Raw genomic sequence first — 20,476 nt, 5'->3', positions numbered from 1 at the left:
TCTAGCAGGGGTTTCGGGAATACGCAGTGAAGAGCAGAGACTCATAAGGAGCGGTGCTCAACCTGGGAATTTAGGGCCTCGGGAAAAACCGCACAGAACCAGCCCGGAGTCCTGACTCACCATCTGTGCCCGAGCCCCGAGTCTCTGTGGGGCCCTTGAGGGCCAGGTGTGCCCACTCTGCCTTCCTCTGTTGGGAATCCTTCACCAATTCTCCCATCCACTCAGACCAAGCTCATCACACTGCAGAAACTCAAAAAGACACAGACACAGAAGATTCGCTCAGCTTCTTTCTGCAAGGAACGCACGGTCTTTCATCAAGTAGGTGATGAAAATCCCCTAAATCCCTCCTCAGCAAGCGACGCTCTGGGCCTTATGAACGGACGGGAGGGCATTCCTAGAGAGATGATGAGGAATGCTGGGGAGGACGTGGAAAACCTGCAACGCTCACATGTCCTAGATAGGAACACAAAACCACACAGCCACTCTGGAGAACACTCTGGCGGTTTCTCAGAAAGTTACACCCAGAGCGACCAGTAAACCCAAGAGAAACAAACACGCACATCTACGTTGAAACCTGAACACAACGTTCAGAGCGGCTTACGTGAAAGTGCAAGCGTTGGTTGCTCAGCCACGTCCGACTCTGTGCGACCCCACAGACTGCAGCCCGCCAGGCTCCTCTGTCCACGGGATTTTCCAGGCAAGAGTACTGGAGTGGGTTGCCGTGCCCTCCTCCAGGGCATCTTCCCAAACCCAGCTCTCCTGCATCGCCAGGTAGATGCTTTTATCATCTGAGCCACCAGGGAAATCCCATAGCAGCTTATTCCTAAGAGCCAAAAAGTGGGAAAAGCCTACATGTCCAGCAACTGAGGAACGGGGTAAGCGAAATGTGCTATATTCATTCACAGCAGAAGAGCACTCAATTTAAAAAATGGCGTGCCATATTGATTCATGCTGCAACACAGATGAACTCTGAAAACCTGATGCTGAAAAGCCAGACCCCAAAGGCACACATCCTACGATTTCGCGTATTTGAAATGCCAAGAACAGGCAAATTCATAGAGACACATACCAGAGGACTGGTTCCCAGAGGCTTCATGGGGAGCAGAGTAGTACCGACCAGCACAGGGATTCTTTTTAGGTGACAAGTGTTCAAACAACCGTATGCGGGGACTTCCCTGGTGGTCCGGTGGTGAAGACGCCACACTTCCAACGCAGGGGGCGCAGGTTCAAGCCCTGGTCTTGGAAGTAAGATCCCACAGGCTGCGTGCTGCAGCCAAAAAACAAACTTAAAAGAAGAAACGGGAGTATTTTAAAAACTACATTGTGGCACTGAGGGCACGACTCCGTGCGTGCATTCTCAGTCATGTCCGACGCTTTGCGACCCCCATGGACTGTAGCCCGCCAGGCTCCTCCGTCCATGGGATTTCTCCAGGCAAGAATACTGGAGTGGGTTGCTGTGTGCTTCTCCAGGAGATCTTCCCCACCCAGGAACTGAATCCAGGTCTCCTGCACTGCAGGCAGATTCTTTACCATCTAAGCCACCAGGGCCTCCTATTCTACACAACTCTGTAAATTTGCTAAAAATCACTGAACACTGACAACAGGTGAATTCTGGTATGTCAACGATGTCTCAAAAACTTGCTTTGCTTTTATGTTTTTTAAAAAACACCTCTCTGACTCTTACAGCAAAGATCACCTATGGACATGTGCACAAATGTTCAACAAACCACGGTTACGTGGTTTATCATACAATGAAAAATCCAGAGACAAGTTCCAGCTTTTTTAAAAAAATGAAACTCATTTGCTCCGGTACAAAGGATTTAAATAAGTGCGCTGCCTGTCACGTGAAATGCATAACTGCACAATTTTAGTTGGGAAGAGGCCTATAGATAGGTCTTCTGATTCAAATTACACCTGAACAATAAACGCTCTCGAGTCTAATCGTATTTACACATAACATGACTTTCAGCCAGTCTGACATGAAAACTGAATGCATGAACCATTTGCTGGCATAGTCACAACAGAATCCAGAAGCGGAAACTCACCAGAAAATCTGCTTATGAGGACGCCAGAATCCTAACACCTGAAGCCCCAGTTTAAGTGAATTTCAAATTCGATATAAGTGGATTAAGAAATTCAATTTTCTCTTGTGACACACGACAAAAGCTTCAGGACTGACAGGGAGATACATCTTTTCAAACTGCCCAGCAGCTAATCAACCTGTTGCAGGGGCTCTTCACAGACGTCGTCAAGTTCAGCACCGCTGAAAAGAAGGTGTATGGAGCTCAGGCACTTTAGTGTCAGCTCATTGCTGTGAAAGGGCCCTTCTGTTTTGGACTGCATCCTCATTCAGTTCAGTTCAGTTCAGTTGTTCAGTCGTGTCCGACTCTGTGACCCCATGGACTGCAGCACGCCAGGCCTCCCTGCCCATCACCAACTCCTGGAGTTTACCCAAACTCATGTCCATTGAGTTGGTGATGCCATCCAAACATCTCATCCTCTGTCGTCCCCTTCTCCTCCTGCCTTCAATCTTTCCCAGCATCAGGGTCTTTTCCAATGAGTCAGTTCTTTGCATCAGGTGCCCAAAGGACTGGAGTTTCAGCTTGAGCATCAGTCCTTCCAATGAACACCCAGGACTGATCTCCTTTAGGATGGACTGGTTGGATCTCCTTGCAGTCCAAGGGACTCTCAAGAGTCTTCTCCAACACCACAGTTCAAAAGCATGAATTCCTCAGCGCTCAGCTTTCTTGATAGTCCAATTCTCACATCCATACATGACTACGGGAAAAACCATAGCTTTGACTACATGGACCTTTGTGGGCAAAGTAATGTCTCTGCTTTTTAATATGCTGACTAGGTTGGTTATAATTTTCCTACCAAGGAGTAAGCATCCTCATTACAGAATCGGATTTCTGTAGGACTGTTGTTTTGCCAGGTTGCGTAAAAGAACGCAGTCCCGATTTCGTGCAGCTCCTGGAAGCCACCCGTCTTCTTTGGCCCACGGCCACCACCTTCACTGCCAACCTCTGCCTCCTGGGACACATGTCATCTCCGAGTCCGAACCCTCCTCTTCCTCAGACGCCGCCCCCCGGGTGGGGACTCTGGGCTCAAGCAGATGACGCCCCCTCCCTACTTTCAAGATCCCAGACCCCATGGGCACCGTCCCTTCGGCCATGTGATGGCACAGGGTCACGGGCTGCACCGCGGGACCTGGGATGTCTTTGGAGCACCATCGCTCTGCCTAGGATGAGTATTGAGAACCCACATGGGAAAAACATGAGAACAACCTGGAATCTATGAAACTTGACGCAAGAGTCAGGCGGAGGCGGCAGGAAGAGTGACCAGACATAGCAGAATTCGCTCTTAACTCCATAGACCTGTGTAGTAATAGCCTTTCTATGCCTTTAGACAAATCCACGCATTTCTGGCTCTTTCTAGAGGCCTCTGGTCTACATCCATCTCCCCGTCTCTACAGAACTGTGGTCAAGGGAGCAGGTTGGGAGTGGCCTCTGTCTTGTAAGTTTCACCCTTCAGGCTGGAGCGATATTGATCCCTGGAGCTGGTGGGGGGCAAAACCCAGTCAGCTCCTCCTCCCGGGAGCTGGACCTCAAAGGATGCCAACTTTCACTCACCTCTGACTCTGCGCCTATGTAATCCTCACACCGACAACTATCCCTCCATCACGGATAATCAGACCGAGGGTGGACGATTTCCACAAGATCGCAAAGCCACTCAGCGTTTTTTGCAAATTTGCAGTCCCAGAGAGGCCACAGCGTCTGCCTTCCTCTGAGGCTAGGGGATCAGCCCAGCCCCCCCTTCCAATGCCTGCACCTTCTTTTCCCCCTAAAACACCCAAATCGGAAGCACGTGACCTCAAGGTCAAGAGAAATGCAACCACGATGTTCCGAGATCCAAACAGGAGGCCAAATTGAGGCCACCCTGTGCAAGCTGAGCCCAGCTCTGGAGGTGGCCCTACCCGCGTGGGTCCCAATGAGTCCCTCGGGTCCTTCTCAGGGCGACGGGCGACACCCACACTTTCATCCCAGCCCTGCCCCCTGCACGGGGGTGGGGTGGGGGGTGGGGGTGGGCCGGCACCTCGCCCATCTCTCCAAACAGGTAAAAGTTTTCCAGCTAAGCCAAAGGCTTCTTCTCTACGACTCCCAGCCACTGAGCACTGGCCACAGCGTGTGCTACGAAATGCTGGCACCATGAATCCATATTCTTTTTCTTTCCTTAAAAAAAAAAAATTATTTACTTGGTTGCACTGGGTCGCAGCTGCAGCTCTAGAGGCCTCTAGTTCCCTGACCGGGAATCAAACCTGGGGCGTCTGCTTTCAGATCACAGAGTCTCGGCCACTGGAACAGCAGGGAAGTCCCAAATCCATACTTTTTCTTAACACCAAAACCATTTTGCATTGGGATACAGCCAAAAACAACAGCACACAGATCTCCGCCCCGTGTTACGTGGCAGCCTGCACAGGAGAGGAGTTTCGGGGAGAACGGATACACGTCTATGTGTGACTGAGTCCCTTTGCTGCTCACCCAAGCCCACGCTCTTAACCCCCAAGGTCAAAGCTAAGCGTGGAGAAATATCCCACGTTCTCTCCACATACATCATGGAACACAAGTATTTCGAAAGAGCATCGATATCATGCACCAGGAGGGTTCTTTCTCCATATTTGTAGGGGGTTGTATGTTTGCATTTGAGCCCCTCTGGCTAACCTTCTCTGCTTCTGTAGCAGGAAGGTGTACAGGAGAACATACAACATAACCAACTGCTGCGTGCAAAAGAAAACCGTGTTGAAATCTGCCGCTGCTGCTGCTGCTAAGTCACTTCAGTCGTGTCCGACTCTGTGCGACCCCATAGACGGCAGCCCACCAGGCTCCGCCATCCCTGGGATTCTCCAGGCAAGAACACCGGAGTGGGTTGCCATTTCCTTCTCCAATGCATGAAAGGGAAAAGTGAAAGTGAAGTCACCCAGTCGCGTCCAACTCTTAGCAACCCCATGGACTGTAGCCCACCAGGCTCCTCCGTCCATGGGATTTTCCAGGCAAGAGTACTGGAGTGGGGTGCCACTGAAATCTGCTGCACTAAAAATTAAATCTTGCAGACTATACTTTCAAAACATGAGATGAACTCTACCTTGGACTCCTGAGCAGAAAAAGACACGAGGTCCTGTGGTCTTAATATCACTGCCACACAGGTCATCAACCAGATACAGGCAGCAGGCACGGGAAGTTACAATCGCCTGGGGAAAATGCTGGGCACTAAAACCAGGTATCGGGGTCCAGTCCCACGACACACGTCCTGTGTACAGTGACAGGGTCCTTTGTCTGTGTGTGCCCACGTGGGTGCGTGAGTGCACACACTTGTGTACGTGCACATGTGTGTATGCATGGACAATAAAGTTTAAACAGTCATGTTTTAAAAGTCATGAAGTGAGGCTCCGAAACACTCCGCAGTCCAGTTTCTCAAGATGAGCACTATTAACAGTCGGGGAGGTTTCCAGGTGGCTCCGTGGTCAAGAGTCCGCCTGTCAATGCAGGAGACGGAAGAGACTCGGGGAAGGTGTCCTGGAAGCAACCCACTCCAGGATTCCTGCCTGAAGGAAGAATCCCATGGACAGAGGAGCCTGATGGAATACAGTCCAGGGGGTCGCACAGAGTCGGACACGTCTGAGTGGACTGAGCTTGCACACACGTTCCTGAGAGAAACCTCTGTGGACGGTTACCCCCTACGTTGCCTGCAAACCCCCAAAACTACAAACTCCAGAAGCCTCAACAGACTCACAAGCCATCATCTGCTTCTCTCAGCTGACCTAACACAGCTGCTCTGCTCAGAAACGTCCCAAGGACGTTCCAGATCTCCTCTCGCTGTTTGTATCGCAAGAACTGTGTCTAAGGTCCACAGTCGAGGGGAAAGTGACCTTTCCCATCCGGACTGCACAGCTGAAGAAGAAAGACTTTGGCGATACCTGCAGTCCCTGCTGTCACCCAGCAGACAGTTTTTGGGACATGGCCTCATACACTCACGGCTTCCCAGGCAGCTCAGTGGTAAAGAATCCACCTGCCAATGCAGGAGACGTGGGTTCAGTCCCTGAGTCGGGAAGATCCCCTGGAGGGAGAGGATGGTAACCCACTCCAGTGTTCTTGCCTAGAGAATCCCATGGACAGAGGAGCCTGGCGGGCTACAGTCCACGGAGTTGCAAAGAGTCAGACACCACTGAATGAGCACACGCACGCATACACACACACACACACACACACACACACACACTGTGGCGGGCTACAGTCCACGGAGTTGCAAAGAGTCAGACACCACTGAATGAGCACACGCACGCATACACACACACACACACACACACACACACACGGTCTCGGTAATGATAGCTCTTGTGGGCACTGAGGCTTTGTCAAGCAGCATCCCTGGCCTGCACCCAACAGAACTCAAGAACATTGCTCCTAACCCCCAGCTGGGACGACGTCTCCAGACACGGCCAGATGAGCCCTGGGAAACACAAGTCACCACCGGCTAAGAACCACGGCTCTAAACTACAGAACAGTCCCCAGGATGGGTGTGGCCTGTACCTAAAGCGTTCACGGTCCTTGAAGCCAGAGCAATCTACTTTCCCAGATTATTATGCATTACCATCGAAATCACCTTCCTTTTGCTCTTCAGTCTCGCAGTACTGTCTGACTCTTTGCAACCCCATGGACTAAAGCACCCCAAGATTCCCTGCCCTTCACCATCTCCTGGAACTTGCTAAAACTCATGTCCATTGAGTCAGTGATGCCATCCAATCATCTCATCCTCTGTTGTCCCCTTCTCCTCCCGCCTTCCATCTTTCCCAGCATCAGGGTCTTTTCCAGTGAGTCAGTTCTTCACATCAGGTGGCCAAAGTATTGAAGCTTCAGCTTGAGCATCAGTCCTTCCAATGAATACTCAGGGTTGATTTCCTTTGGAAGGGTCTTAAAAATGCAATAAATTCTGCCTAACACTGTGTTGATCGACATTCAGTTAAAAAGATGAGGATGTAAGTTCTTACAAAGGAAAGCTTTAGAAGTCATTTTGCCATGCAAAAAAAAAAAAAAGACTATTTTACTGAGATGACTTTGAAGAGTCTAACACAAATCAAAGTCGCCTTCTTTCATTAGTTTCACGCCAAAGCCTGCAATCAGGGAGAGAACTCGGGAGATGGTCATATTATCCCAGATTCCGTCTTTCCCTCACCTGACCAAGATTTTTGTAGGTGACACAAATATTACCTTGAAATGACTGTTTTATCTTCCTCCAACTGGCGGAGAGAGAATGAAATGGATTGCCAGGGAACAGAGTCTACATAAAAGCCAGTCCTTTTTCCTCTATCCGGAACACCCATACAAATTTGCACGCTTCTGTCTACCTCTTTCCTGGCCCTCCCTCCATCCACTAATGGCACGGAGTCTTGGGCATGATCAGAGGGGAGCACTTCTGAGATCTCAGGCCTCCACAGCTCCTCTTGAAAACGACAGTGATCGGAAGAGAAAGGGTTCTAGACGATTTCTAAGACAGACCTCTCCAGCTTCGAACAGAGTTGGGGAACGGGCCTTGTCTGCCCACCACCCTGCCCTGAATCCTCAGAGTACTGTGCGATCTGTTCCAACCACTCCTCCAGGCTTCCACCCCACATTGGAAACTGGATAAAAGTGCTGCTTTCAGGACCCAAGCAGAGAGGGATCAACCTCATCATCTTCGTCTCCAAACTTCCAGAAGGAAAGAATGGCTGCACAAAACTAGGTCCAGACCCTGAGGTGTGGAAGTTACAATGGACCGCCCCCCTACACACACACACACACACTTCATACTCAGAAACCACTGGCAGCTGAAAGCATCACGAAGTGAGGGGACAACAGAACTCCTGTCCCCGAGGAGTCCATCTGGTGCAGAAGGAAGTGGACCAGTCCTCTGACTCCCAGTCATAAAGCGTAAGAACATGAGTGGCTTTTACAACAGACGAGTATGCACAATGCCCAACACCTGATTCTGTACATCTGGGGTCAGTAAATCTTTCTCGAAAGGGCCAGACAGGAAATAGTTGAAGCTTGGTGAGCCGAAGGGCAAAACTGACAATGTGACGTAGAGATTATATATAACAACAGAGAAAACAGATTTCTCCCAAATTATCACTGACAAAATTCAAAATGTCACGGACATGGAATAACGGATTGGTTCAAAATTGGGAAAAGAGTACGTGAAGGCTGCATTATTATCACCCTGCTTATTTACCTTCTATGCAGAGTATATCATGAGAAATGCTGGGCTGGATGAAGCACAAGCTGGAATCAAGAGTGCCAGGAGAAATACCAACAACCTCAGATATGCAGATGATACCATTCTCATTGCAGAAAGCGAGGAGGAACTAAAGACCCTCTTGATGAAGGTGAAAGAGGAAAAGTGAAAAAGCTGGCTTAAAACTCAACATTCAAAAAAACTAAGATTGTGGCATCCGGTCCCATCACTTTATAGCAAATAGATGGGGAAACAGTGGAAACAGTGACAGAGTTTATTTTCTTGGGCTCCAAAATCACTGCAGATGGTGACTGCAGTCATGAAATTAAAAGATGCTTGCTCCTTGGAAGAAAAGCTATGACCAACCTAGAAAGTGTATTAAAAATCAGAGACATCTCCTTGCTGACAAAGTTCCATATAGTCAAAGCCATCGGTTTGTTCCCAGTAGTGATGTACGGATGCGAGAGCTGGACCATAAAGGCTGAGCACCAAAAAATTGATGCTTTTGAACTGTCCTGTTGGAGAAAACTCTTGAGAGTCCCTTGAACTGCAAGGAGGTCCAACCAGTCCATCCTAAGGGAGATCAGTCCTGAATATTCATTGGAAGGACTGATGCTGAAGCTGAAGCTCCAATACTTTGGGCACCTGATGTGAAGAGCTGACTCATTTGAAAAGACCCTGATGCTGGGAAAGATTGAAGGCAGGAGAAGAAGGGGATGATAGAGGATGAGATGGTTGGATGGCATCACCGACGCAATGGACACGAGCTTCAGCAAACTCTGGGAGATGGTGAAGGACAGCGAGGGCTGGCATGCTGCAGTCTGTGGGGTCACAAAGAGTCGGACACAACTGAGTGACTGAACGACAACGACCACCAGTGATGAGCTAAGTGCTGTACCCTCTCTACTGGGTAAGAGAGGATGAGGGGACACAGGGCCATCTTGAGATACCCACCCTGGTTGTGTTACTGCTGGCCGTGCTGGTTTAAGAATGCCTTCCAGAAATACTCTGTTTTAGGACAAATTATCCAACACTAGAACACAGTGCACAATGCCAGATATAACATCATGAATAAGATGTGGGGGAATTCCCTAGTGTTCCAGTGGTTAAAACTCGGTGCGTTTCCCGACCAGGGTGTGCGCCCTGGTCAGGGAACTAAGATCCCACACCTTGCCAGGTGAAGCAAAAAAAATAAATAAAATCTAAACAGCATGAGAGCCAACCGGTTCATCCTAAAGGAAATCAGTCCTGAATATTCACTGGAAAGACTGATGCTGAAGCTGAAACTCCAGAAGACAAGATGGTTGGACGGCATCACCTACTGATGGACATGAGTTTGAGCAAGCTCCGAGTGATGGTGATGGACAGGTTGCAAAGACTCGGACATGACTGAGCGACTGGACTGAACTGAACTGAAATACCATGATGGCAGACAAGAAACAAAGACGGAACCTATCAAAGCCACAAGCTACAAGCCTGCAGGAAGTTCTTTCACAGAATTTCTCTCACGTGCCAAATCGTTTGTCAAATTTTTACCATTTATCACATCAAATTATCAGAAACTTTTCCAAACTTCAGAAGCCAAAAACAGTTACGTGCCAAGCCTAGAGATGGCACACGACTCTGGTTCCGCCAATGAAATATGCAAGGGCACACACCCACATGCATAAGCACACGTCCACTGAATCCTGAGGGACCGACTCAAGAACAGAGACGTAACTGGAGTTTCTTTTACCCGTGGTTACACTGGCGTGACGATATTCAGGCCACGGAGTTCCTGCCAGGGTGAGAATTCTCGATTCTGCAGACAGTCCTTGATTCCTTCTGCTTCCGAGACCGGTTTCATTGACCTTCTTCGGTTCCTATGAGTCTGGCTTACGTTAGGCAGGAACTGATGCGGTTGTTTAAAACCAGGAACCCTGCTGGACGCTCGCTTGATCTACAAACGGATGTATGTCACTGGCATACCAACATGTCCAAGATATGTGTGCACGTGTTAGCCGCTTCGGTCATGTTGGACTCTTTGCCGACCCCATGGACTGTAGCCCGCCAGGCTCCTGGGTCCATGGGATTCTCCAGGCAAGAATACTGGAGTGGGCTGCCATTTCCTCCTCCAGGGGGGATCTTCCTGACCCAGGGATTGAATCCCTGTCTCCTTTGTCTCCTGAATTGCAGGCGGATTCTTGACCCTCGGGAAAGCGGGGTTCGATCCCTGGTTTGGGAATATCCCCTGGAGAAGGGAAAGGCTACCCACTCCAGTAATCCTGTCTGGAGAATCTCCCGGACTGTACAGTTCACGGGGTCGCAAAGAGTCAGACAGGACTGAGCGACTTTCCCTTTCCCTTTCTCTACCCGCTGAGCCATCAGGGAAGCCCGTATGTATGCATATGTGTGTGTATTTTACTGACAGGTTTGTTTCTGTTCAAAACCAAGCGGTAAATAAAGTACACACAACATACATGCTTATAACTGCTTGGAAAACACTAAGATAGAATCAACAAGAAACTATCAATGGCGGTTACTCTGGGAAGTGAGATTATGAGAGAGAGAGCGCTTTTGCGTTTCACACACACGCTAAGTACTCTGAATTTTAAAATTTTCAAGTTAATGAAACAGCATTACTATAACCAATACATTCAAAACAAAAAGGACAGCCTTTTGGGCTTCCCGGGTGGCTCAGTGGTAAAGAATCTGCCTGCAATGCAAGAGACCCAGGTTCAATCCCTGGGTGGGGAAGAGCCCCTGGAGGAGGCAATGGCCACCCACTCCAGTATTCTTGCCTGGAGAATCCCATGGACAGAGGAGCCTGGCGGCTACAGTCCAGGGGGTCACCAAGAGTCGGACACGGCTGCGCACACATGCACGCTCTTCCCAAACAGCATTACGATAACCCATACATACAAAGCCCAGAGAATAAACTCTCACCCACGACAACTGCTAAATCTCCTCTGCAATATTTCTCCCCGCTTCCTTCTAAGGCAGCTCCGTCTGACGATATCCACCCCGAGGCTCATCTCCGTCTCTGGGCCAAATTCAATCTGCCCATGCGGGGTTCCAAGAAGCAAGACAGAAACCTCTTTTCTCTGAGAGAGACAGAATTGAATTGCCAAATCTAGCCTTAGGAGCTCAGGCTCACTCCACTGAGGGTCCCCCATTAGCTGCCGCACGCTTAATAAATTAAAAAAATTCAAGAATGACTTGAGTTGCATCACAATGGCCTTACAATCATTCACGTCTACAAAACAGAATTAGCACAGCTAATTATAGTTCAATTCCACCAAACACGTCTTTCCTTTTTTTTGGATTTGGCTTCGTTCTTATATTGCTTGATTTCCCCAGGTCCTTCTTTATCCTGGCGAGTGACATTCTCTCTCCATTTGCTATTACGCTTATGCCTTATACAGAAAGGACATTCTGCCTTTATGTCCAAAGGAGAAGTAAAGTTAGGAATTAGGAGAAAACCAATGCTGCATTCATACTTGATTAGATTGATAGAAAAAGCATTTTTTAACATTCTTTGGAAAAACAATGCTTCCTTTAGAGAAATACACAAACAATATGTTAGACCCAACTAAAAGTAACAGTCCCTGGGGCTTGTCTCTAAACTGGAGGGTTTTCTAAACAACATGGCAAGCATTCGTAAATGCAGAAGCAGCCTCTCTCTCACTTTAACCTTTAATAAAAATTATGGGGAAAAGAAATGCTGCCCAACCCACTGAATTTCGATGTGTCTGTAATTAACTGTCCTTTCTCAACTGTTAACATAAAATTTTTTGCTTTTTCTTTTCTTTTTTTCTAAATCCGCAACAAAACGGGGAATTACTTCGGGCCTCAATTCCCTCAAAGGATTTAATTTAACCCTCATGAACTTTCTGAGGAGGAAAAAACACACCGCCAGACGATTTCATCTTCAATGAAGGAGTCACACTGCCGGAAACGGGGCCTTTCCAGTTCACAGATTCGCGCTGACTCCACGGGTCAGATGACCTGGTCTTTCTCGTAAACAGAACAAGTTTCAGCAGCCCTTAATTAGGGCACTGGATAGTCTGGGCTGCCAGCCTGGCTCTGACCACGTTCTCTGAAATGTGTTTTGTGTTTTTTTAATTTATTTATTTTAACTGGAGGCTAATTCTGACATGTGTTGATCAGGTTCCAGCAGGCCTGGGTCCCATGACTCAGGAGCCTCCCAAGAGTCGTTTCTTTGTAACTTGCGTTCCGTGCCTCATTCTTTGTCCTGATAACCCATCTAGTACACTCCACCTTCCAGAACCCAAATCCTGAGTTTTCAGTTCAGTTCAGTGGCTCAGTCATGTCCGACTCTTTGCCACCCCATGGACGGCAGCACGCCAGGCCTCCCTGTCCATCACCAACCCCCTGCCTGGCCCTTGGTAAGCGCCCCGCACGTGTGAGCTCTTGACAGTGGGATCATGACGATGCTGATAACGGACCGCGCGATCTCTGTCCACAGGGTCCAAGGCTTTGCTTCTTGCTTCCTCCCTGAGCTACAAGGACCGCCTGTCCTCCATGCGCAAAAACCCTGTTCCGCTGCCAGCGACGGAGGTCTTCTAGGATTCCGCCCCAAACCAAATCTATCCCCCCTGGGCACCCTTTGGAGCCCACCAGGTCAGTCTAGCCCTAACTCTCCGCCTACAGCCTGTGAGGATCACCTGCGATTGCTGGGACGTGCCCTTCGGGTGATTTGATTACAAGGGTTGGGAGGAGACGATTCCACCACGTGGCCTTCGCCTGTCTGCCTGGGTACCCGTGGCGTGTCAGGCTCTGTGCGAGGGGCAGGACCACACGATGAATGTGATAGACGCCTGGCCATAACACAGAGGGCAGTGTCGTGGGAAAAGAGAGAGGGATATATCTACAGACCATCACAAGACAACACAGCAGTGCCGTAACAGACTGCCCTAGGTGTATTAGAAAACACAGACCGGGGCGGGGAAAAAAAAAAAAACACACACCAGAAAGCACCATCTGGGTGGGAGAGAGACACCCCGTGAACAAGGTGACACCAGAGCCCAGTTTTCCAGAAGAATCTAAATTAGTCACAAGAAAGAAACAGAGTGTAGGGGCCACAAGAAGATGACCCTTGTGTCCAACAGAAACTAACCTTTCCCAAGTGTCCACGCACCCGCATTTTCACCTGCGGCATCTCACTGAACTCACACAACCACCTTAGGAAATAAATATTGCCAACTCCTTTCTCCTGATTTGAAAAGCCAAGGTAGTTAGAGGTTACCCTGACAGGGCGCCATACCTATGCAACAGAAGAGCTTCGATCCACCCGGACCCAGGTCACCTTCCAGACAAGACCATGCCATTTCCAGGACACCCACGGCCTCCGTGGGACCTCAGTGCCGTGATGAACGTCACACAGAGGGCTCCGTGCATTGGAGCGAGTTCACATGTGTCCAGACATTCCTCTTCACCACCACCCCCCACCCCAAGAATCTATCCTTTTCCTCTTTGGAGCCACTCTAATAAGATCTTTGAAGGGTAAGGAAAAAGTGAAAGTCGCTCAATCCTGTCCAACTGTTTGCGACCCCATGGACTATACAGTCCGTGGAATTCTCCAGGCCAGAATACTGGAGTGGGTAGCCTTCCTCTCCTCCAGGGGATCTTCCCAACCCAGGGATCGAACCCAGATCTCCTGCGTTGCGGGTGGATTCTTTACCGACTGAGCTATAAGGGAGATCAACATTCTAACTCCTCCTTATCAGCGTCTCCCCCACATTTAACCCTAACCTGGCCCCTCCTCAGCCCTCCTGTTTGAGCACCACACGCCCTGCAGTTTGTAGACCACACACGCTCCGTGTACCCGCCTCCCTCCACCCTGCTGCAGATGGTCTGGCCGGTACAGACGGAATAGCCCCAGGTCGGGTTCTCCCAAAGGCACATACACCGAAGCACTCAAGCATTCAACCTTCCCCCGGCCACCTGTACCTCCCAAATGGTCATCCATAGATAATTCAACACGCTCCGGGGTCTGGACGCTTCACACCCCTCCCCAAACAACAAACAATACAAAAGAGCAAATCCCACTGAAGAAACGGGTGCAGCATGAGACAGAGACAAAAACATCCCATCCACTCTTCATGACAGGGACCCTTCCCCGGGGGTCCTAGTGGTTAGGAATGGCCTGCAAATGCACGGGACCCGGGTTCAATCCCTGGTCCAGGAAGATTTCACACGCCTCAGGGCAACTAAGCCTGTGCACCCTAAGCACCCTAAGGTGTACTAAGTTAGGGTGCAAAGCCCCCTAACTACTGAGCCTGAGCTCTAGGATCTGTGTTCCAAGAACTAGAGAAGCTACCGTAATGGGAAGCTCGCCAACCACAATGAAGAGCAGTCCCCGTCATCGCCACTGGAGAAAAAGCCTGCAAATAGCCATGAAGACCCCGCGCTGGCCAAACAGAAATTTAAAAAACTGTTAAAAATTATGTTCAAAACCCGTCTCTTTACTGCAAGTAAAGTCCCACAAACCAGACAGCAACGAGTAAAACTAGATCAGCAGTGTGACTGTCACAAAGGTCATGAACCCCACAGACTGTCACCGCCAGGTTCCTCTGTCCATGGAATTTTCCAGGCAAGGATACTGGAGTGGGTTGCCATTCCCTTCTCCAGGGGGATCTTCCCGACCCAGGGATCGAACCCAGGTCTCCCGCATTACTACCTGGGCCGCCAGGGAAGCCCTAAATTTTTTTAAAAAAAATTTTTAAATAATTCTTTTCAAAACCCTTCTCTTTACTGCAAGAAAAGTCCCATAAACCAGACAGAAACCATCAAACCTAGAGCAGCCTCACCATCGCAAAGGTAGGACCCTTGAGGGAATAAGAAGGAAAAAAAAAAAAAAACCAGAACACAAGCCAGACAAAGTAAACCTAATCTCTGGTCTCCATAATCTTTACGTTTCAACAACAAACTGAATCCTCAGACACATGGCAGAAACGCCCACGTGGTTAACACTGGGACTCCTGAGTCGGTGTCTCCACCCTTCCACGGCCCTGGACGCTCATGACCTGATCACAGATGCACTCCCCACCATCTCAAACACTCCTAGCTTGAGGCTGCTCCTGATCACAAAAAACGCACACCCGTTCCAAAGCTTTTAATCTTCCAGGTTCCACCATGCCACCCACCACTCCTGTGAGCAGCCCCACAAACGCCCCGGTGACTCTGTAAACGAAAGTATAAACTAACTTAACGTTCATAGCCGCATTATTCACAGTAGCCAAAAGGCAGACAAGAGCCATGTTATCTATCGATGGATGAGTAGGTAGAAAAAAATGTGACATATACCCACAATGGAATACTGCTGCTGTTGTTCAGGCACTCAGCCGTGTCCGACTCTTTTCGATCCCACGGACTGCAGCCCACCAGGCCTCCCTGTCCATCACCATCTCCCGGACCTTGCTCAAACTCATGTCCATCGAGTCAGTGATGCCATCCAACCATCTCATCCTCTGTCTTCCCCTTCTCCTCCTGCCTTCAATCTTTCCCAGCATCAGGGTCTTTTTCTAGCAAGTTGGGTCTTCACATTCGTGGCCAAAGTATTGGAGCTTCAACATCAGTCCTTCCAATGAATATTCGGGACTGAGTTCCTTTAGGATGGACTGGTTGGAGCTCCTTGCAGTCCAAGGGACTCTCAAGAGTCTTCTTCAGCACCACAGTTGGAAAGCGTTCGAAAGGCAATGGAATGTGATTTCAGCCTCAAGAGGAAGGAAGTCTAGCACATGCTCCAACATGAAACGACCCTCAAAGACAGGACGCCAAGCGAACGTAAGGTCATCACAAAAGGATACATGCTGTGTGATTCCACTCATCACAGAACAGTCAAATCCAGAGAGACAGAAAGTAGAACAGGGAAGATCAGGCTCTGGGAGATGGGAGGCTGGGGAGTTAGTGCTTCATGGGGACAGTTGGTTTGGGCCAGTGCAAAGCTTCTGGAAATGAATGATGGTAAAGGCTGGGAACTAAACTGAAAGCCACAGAACTCAACATTTTACAATGGTTAAAATGGTGATCTTTGCTCTCTTTATTTTTGTTACCCAGAAAAAGGTATAAACAAAATTTACAATTCAGTCCTTCTGTCCGACAAGGCCCATCTCAGGAGTTCACTGGCCTGGCTGGAACAGCTTGAGGGGCAGAGGTGACCAAAGGCTTCCACCCCTGCACAAACTTCTTGCTAACTCTGGTAATGGCTACTTGACTGAGGAACTGCCCTGACCGCTGTGACTGAAAAGGGATGTTCCCTATATTTAACTGGCCCACTGTGCCATCCGGGACCCACTCACTCATTTATTCGTTCATTCAGCAAGCGTTACCCAACAGCCGTTCACCTGATGCCAGGTCCTCGCTCCAAACGCTCATAAACAAAAATCATCAAGACGTCCTGGACCGCTGAACGTCTCCCAGGACGACGAAGGAGCATGTGGTTTTACGGAGAACGTCACCAGTTGACAAAACGTGTGACGTTTCACCCACATACACAAACGCCACTTGCCTCGGGACTTTGCTCTGCACAGCACAGGCTGCAGAAAGCTCCATGCTGCTATGGGGCCAGCTCCCTTCACCCCAGACCCCGGTGTGATGCACGGAGTCCCCACTGCCATCTTCTACACCCCAAAGCTCACCTCCTACAGGGAGTCTTCCTGCTCCCTGTCTCAAAGAAAAAATCAGCCTTCCCTGATGGCTCCCACGGTCAAGAATCTGCCTCCTGCAATGCAGGAGACCGGGGTTCAATCCCTGGGTCGGGAAGATCCCCTGGAGAAGGGAATGGCAACCCACTCCGGTATTCTTGCCTGGAGAATCCCAAGGACAGAGGAGCCTGGCAGGCTACAGTCTATGGGGTTGCAAGGAGTCGGACACGACTGAGCGACTAACACTTTCCCAGAGTGGCTCCCTGCCGACATAGCTTCTTGATTCCACTCTCCCCTGCCTGTCCTGGGCCAGTCTCCATTCTTATTTCTCGCCTGTCCACATCTTTGGTTCCAAAGGACCCCTGGCCCTTAGCTAACTACACACTAGCTCAACTTCCTCTTATTATAGGAAACACCAGGTTCTCTTGCCCTTTCCAACCCAACAGGGCTCGGCAACTACTTGAGCGAAGGGCCAAGCGTTCCTAACAAGTATCGCAGGCTTTGGGGATCGCATGTGTTACATGTAGCTGTTTGCTCCTTTTCTACGGCTCTTTAAACTGTAAAAACACACTTAACTTAGGGTAGGATGGGGGTACATGGACTCAGCGCACAGGGAACAGGCACCAACTCGACGTACACGTTACTCTCAGATCATTTTTTTCTCATGTAGACTTATTTTTTTTTAACTTTTTACTTTATATTGCAGTATAGCCAATTAACAATGATGGGATGGTTTCAGGTGGACAGTAAAGCGACTCAGCCATACACATACGTGTATCCATTCTCCTCCAAACTCCCCTCCCATCCAACCTGCCACAAGACGTTGAGCAGAGTTCCCTGTGCTGTCCAGCAGGTCCTTGCTGATTCTCCATGTTAAATACAGCAGTGTGTCCATGTCCATCCCAAACTCCCTGACTATCCCTTCCCCCATCCTTCCCCCTGGGAACCGTAAGGTTATTACAGAGTGTTGAGCAGAGGTCCCTGTGCTGTCCAGCAGGTCCTTGTTGGCTCTCCATGTTAAATACAGCAGTATGTCCATGTCCATCCCAAACTCCCTAACTATCCCTTCCCCCATCCTTCCCCCTGGGAACCATCAGGTTATTACAGAGTATTGAGCAGAGCTTCCTGTGCTGTCCAGCAGGTCCTTGCTGGTTCTCCATGTTAAATACAGCAGTGTGTCCATGTCCATCCCAAACTTCCTGACTGTCCCTTCCCCCATCCTTCCCCTCAGTAACCATAAGTTCATTCTCTGAGTCTCTTTCTCTTCTGTAAATGAGTTCATTTGTATCATTTCTTTTAAGATTCCTCCTATCAAGGATGCCACGCCTTATTTCTCCTTCTCTGAATGACTTACTTCACTGAGTATGACAGTCTCCTGATCCATTCACGTTGCTGCAAATGGCATTACTTCATTCTTTTTTACGGCTGAGTGATACTCCACTGTATATATTTTAGGTACAGCTTTTGGTGTGCCCGTTTCTCTGTGCAAAAAAAAAAAAAAAAACAAACACAACACTTGGTGGTCTCCCCTCTTTCTATACAGTATATTCCATTCTCCAAGCGTGGGCCTTCAGGATCCCATGAACGTCACCCCCTGAAAGTCCAAGCTCCTCTGTTCCCTTTAAACACCCCCGAGAACCACCCAAATGGCCCCACTTTGTCCTGCCTCCTCCATCCTGCCTTGGACCTGCGTCCACCCCAACCGGTGGCCCTCACTCAGATCTCTCACATGTGCAGAGTCCCGAGCAAACACCACCACACTTACACACACCACCGTCTCCAGTTACAGCGATCTTCCCGCACCGTCACCAACGCACACGTCCCTCATCTGTCGTGTGACCTTCCCAAGATGGCAAGAAGGAACTATATCGGATACCCTTGTCTTTTTTAAAAGCATAAGAACTCTGAGCTTACACAGTATTGTCCATCAACACTACCTCAATTAAAAAAAAAAAAATTTAATAAAATGCAACTCCCCCTTCCAAAAAAAATAAAGAATGAGAACTCTCATTTCTATGGGGCCATCAGAAGTTGAATTCAAGAGGTGTTCTCACCTCGATCACCACTAACCACCAGCACAGCAAGGTTGCACAACTCCTCGCCTGACCTGTGAATCGGGGAACCGGTTGCGCTGGGTAATTAACAGGTTCCATTCGTCTGTCTACTGGGCAAGTCCGTCATGAGAGCGCATACTTGACGGGCCATCATCAAAGACGTCTCTTGCCTATTTGATCCCTGCTACGACTGGACGCTTGTGTTTCCCCCAAACCCATGCGTGGAAACCCACGCCCCAAGGTGATGATTAAACTTGGAAGGTGGGGCCTGCGGGAGGTGACAGGACTTGAGTGGAGTCCTCTAGAAGGGCAGGAGCGCCCTTATGAACTCGCCACCACCCCCCCCAACACTGAGCTCCGTCAGCCCTTCCAGCAGTGAAGACACAGCAAGCAGACGACCGTCTTATGAACCAGCAAGCAGGCTCTCACCAGCCAACAAATGCGCCTGCAACACAGGGCACTTCTGGCCTCCAGGACCACGAGAAAGACGTTTCTGTTGTCTATAAGGCAGCCGGTTTATGGTATTTCGCCGCTCAGTCGTGTCCAACTGTTTTGCAACCCCATGGACTGCGGCCCAACAGGCTGCATAGCCAAAGAAGGTGGCACGTGTTAGTCACTCAGTGCGTCCAACTCTTTGTGACCCCAGGGACTGACTGTAGCCCACCAGGCTCCTCTGTCCATGGAATTCTCCAGGCAAAAAATACTGGAGTGGGTTGCCATTTCCTTCTCCAAAAGAAGGTGAAACTAATGGTAAAGAATCCGTCTAGCAATGCAGGTAGATGTAAGAGACAGGAGTTCCATTCCTGGGTCAGGAAGATTCCCTGGACGAGGGCATGGGAACCCACTCCGGTCTCCTTTCCTGGAGAATCCCACAGACAGAGGAGCCTGGTGGGCTACAGCCCATGGGGTCGGAAAGAGTCGGACATGACTGAAACAGCTTAGCACACATGTTGTTTCCAGCAGCCCTGTGTGGATGTGAGAGCTGGACCATAAAGAAGGCTGAGCGCCAAAGAACTGATGCTTTCAAACTGTGGTGTTGGAGAAGACTCTTGAGAGTCCCTTGGACTGCAAGGAGATCCAGCCAGTCCATCCTAAAGGAAATCAGTCCTGAATATTCTAATTGGAAGGGCTGCTGCTGAAGCTCCAATACTTTGGCTACCTGACGCGAAGAGCTGGCTCACTGGAAAAGATCCCGATGCTGGGCAAGACTGAAGGCGGCAGAAGAAGGGGATGACAGAGGATGAGATGGTTGGATGGCATCACCGACTCAATGGAGATGAGTCTGAGTAAACTCCGGGAGATGGTGATGGACGGGGAAACCTGGCGTGCTGCGATTCATGGGGTGGCAAAGAGTCAGACACAACTTAGCAACTCAACAACAACAAAGGAAAAGAGAGGAGAAGGAAACCAAAACTGCAAGAATGGGAGTGGGAGCAAACTGTGAGATGGAAATTGACATGTGCACACTACTGATTCTTTGTATAAGACAGACAGGTAATGAGAACC

At 49.4% G+C, this 20,476-nt stretch overlaps 1 protein-coding gene across 9 annotated transcripts in view; it reads right to left on the bottom strand.

The window, feature by feature from the left end:
* The window catches only part of LOC145537845 (F-box-like/WD repeat-containing protein TBL1X), a 247,994-nt gene that overhangs the window by 169,593 nt on the left and 57,925 nt on the right, over positions 1–20,476 (bottom strand). For 4 of the 9 annotated variants that reach the window (XM_081568790.1, XM_081568786.1, XM_081568793.1 and 1 more), the window contains exon 2: positions 18,271–18,397. The exons of the other annotated variants lie outside the window; for them this stretch is intronic. The gene's annotated coding sequence lies outside the window, so the exon portion shown is untranslated. The remainder of the gene's footprint in view (positions 1–18,270; positions 18,398–20,476) is intronic. 9 annotated transcript variants of the gene reach the window in all.

The sequence above is a fragment of the Giraffa tippelskirchi genome, chromosome Y, assembly GCF_054371585.1.
Source record: "Giraffa tippelskirchi isolate mGirTip1 chromosome Y, T2T-mGirTip1v1.2.pri, whole genome shotgun sequence".
In the NCBI taxonomy this organism is placed as follows: domain Eukaryota; kingdom Metazoa; phylum Chordata; class Mammalia; order Artiodactyla; family Giraffidae; genus Giraffa; species Giraffa tippelskirchi.
The sequence above is the reverse complement of the archived record's forward strand: the minus strand, read 5'-3'. Positions and strand labels throughout refer to the sequence as shown.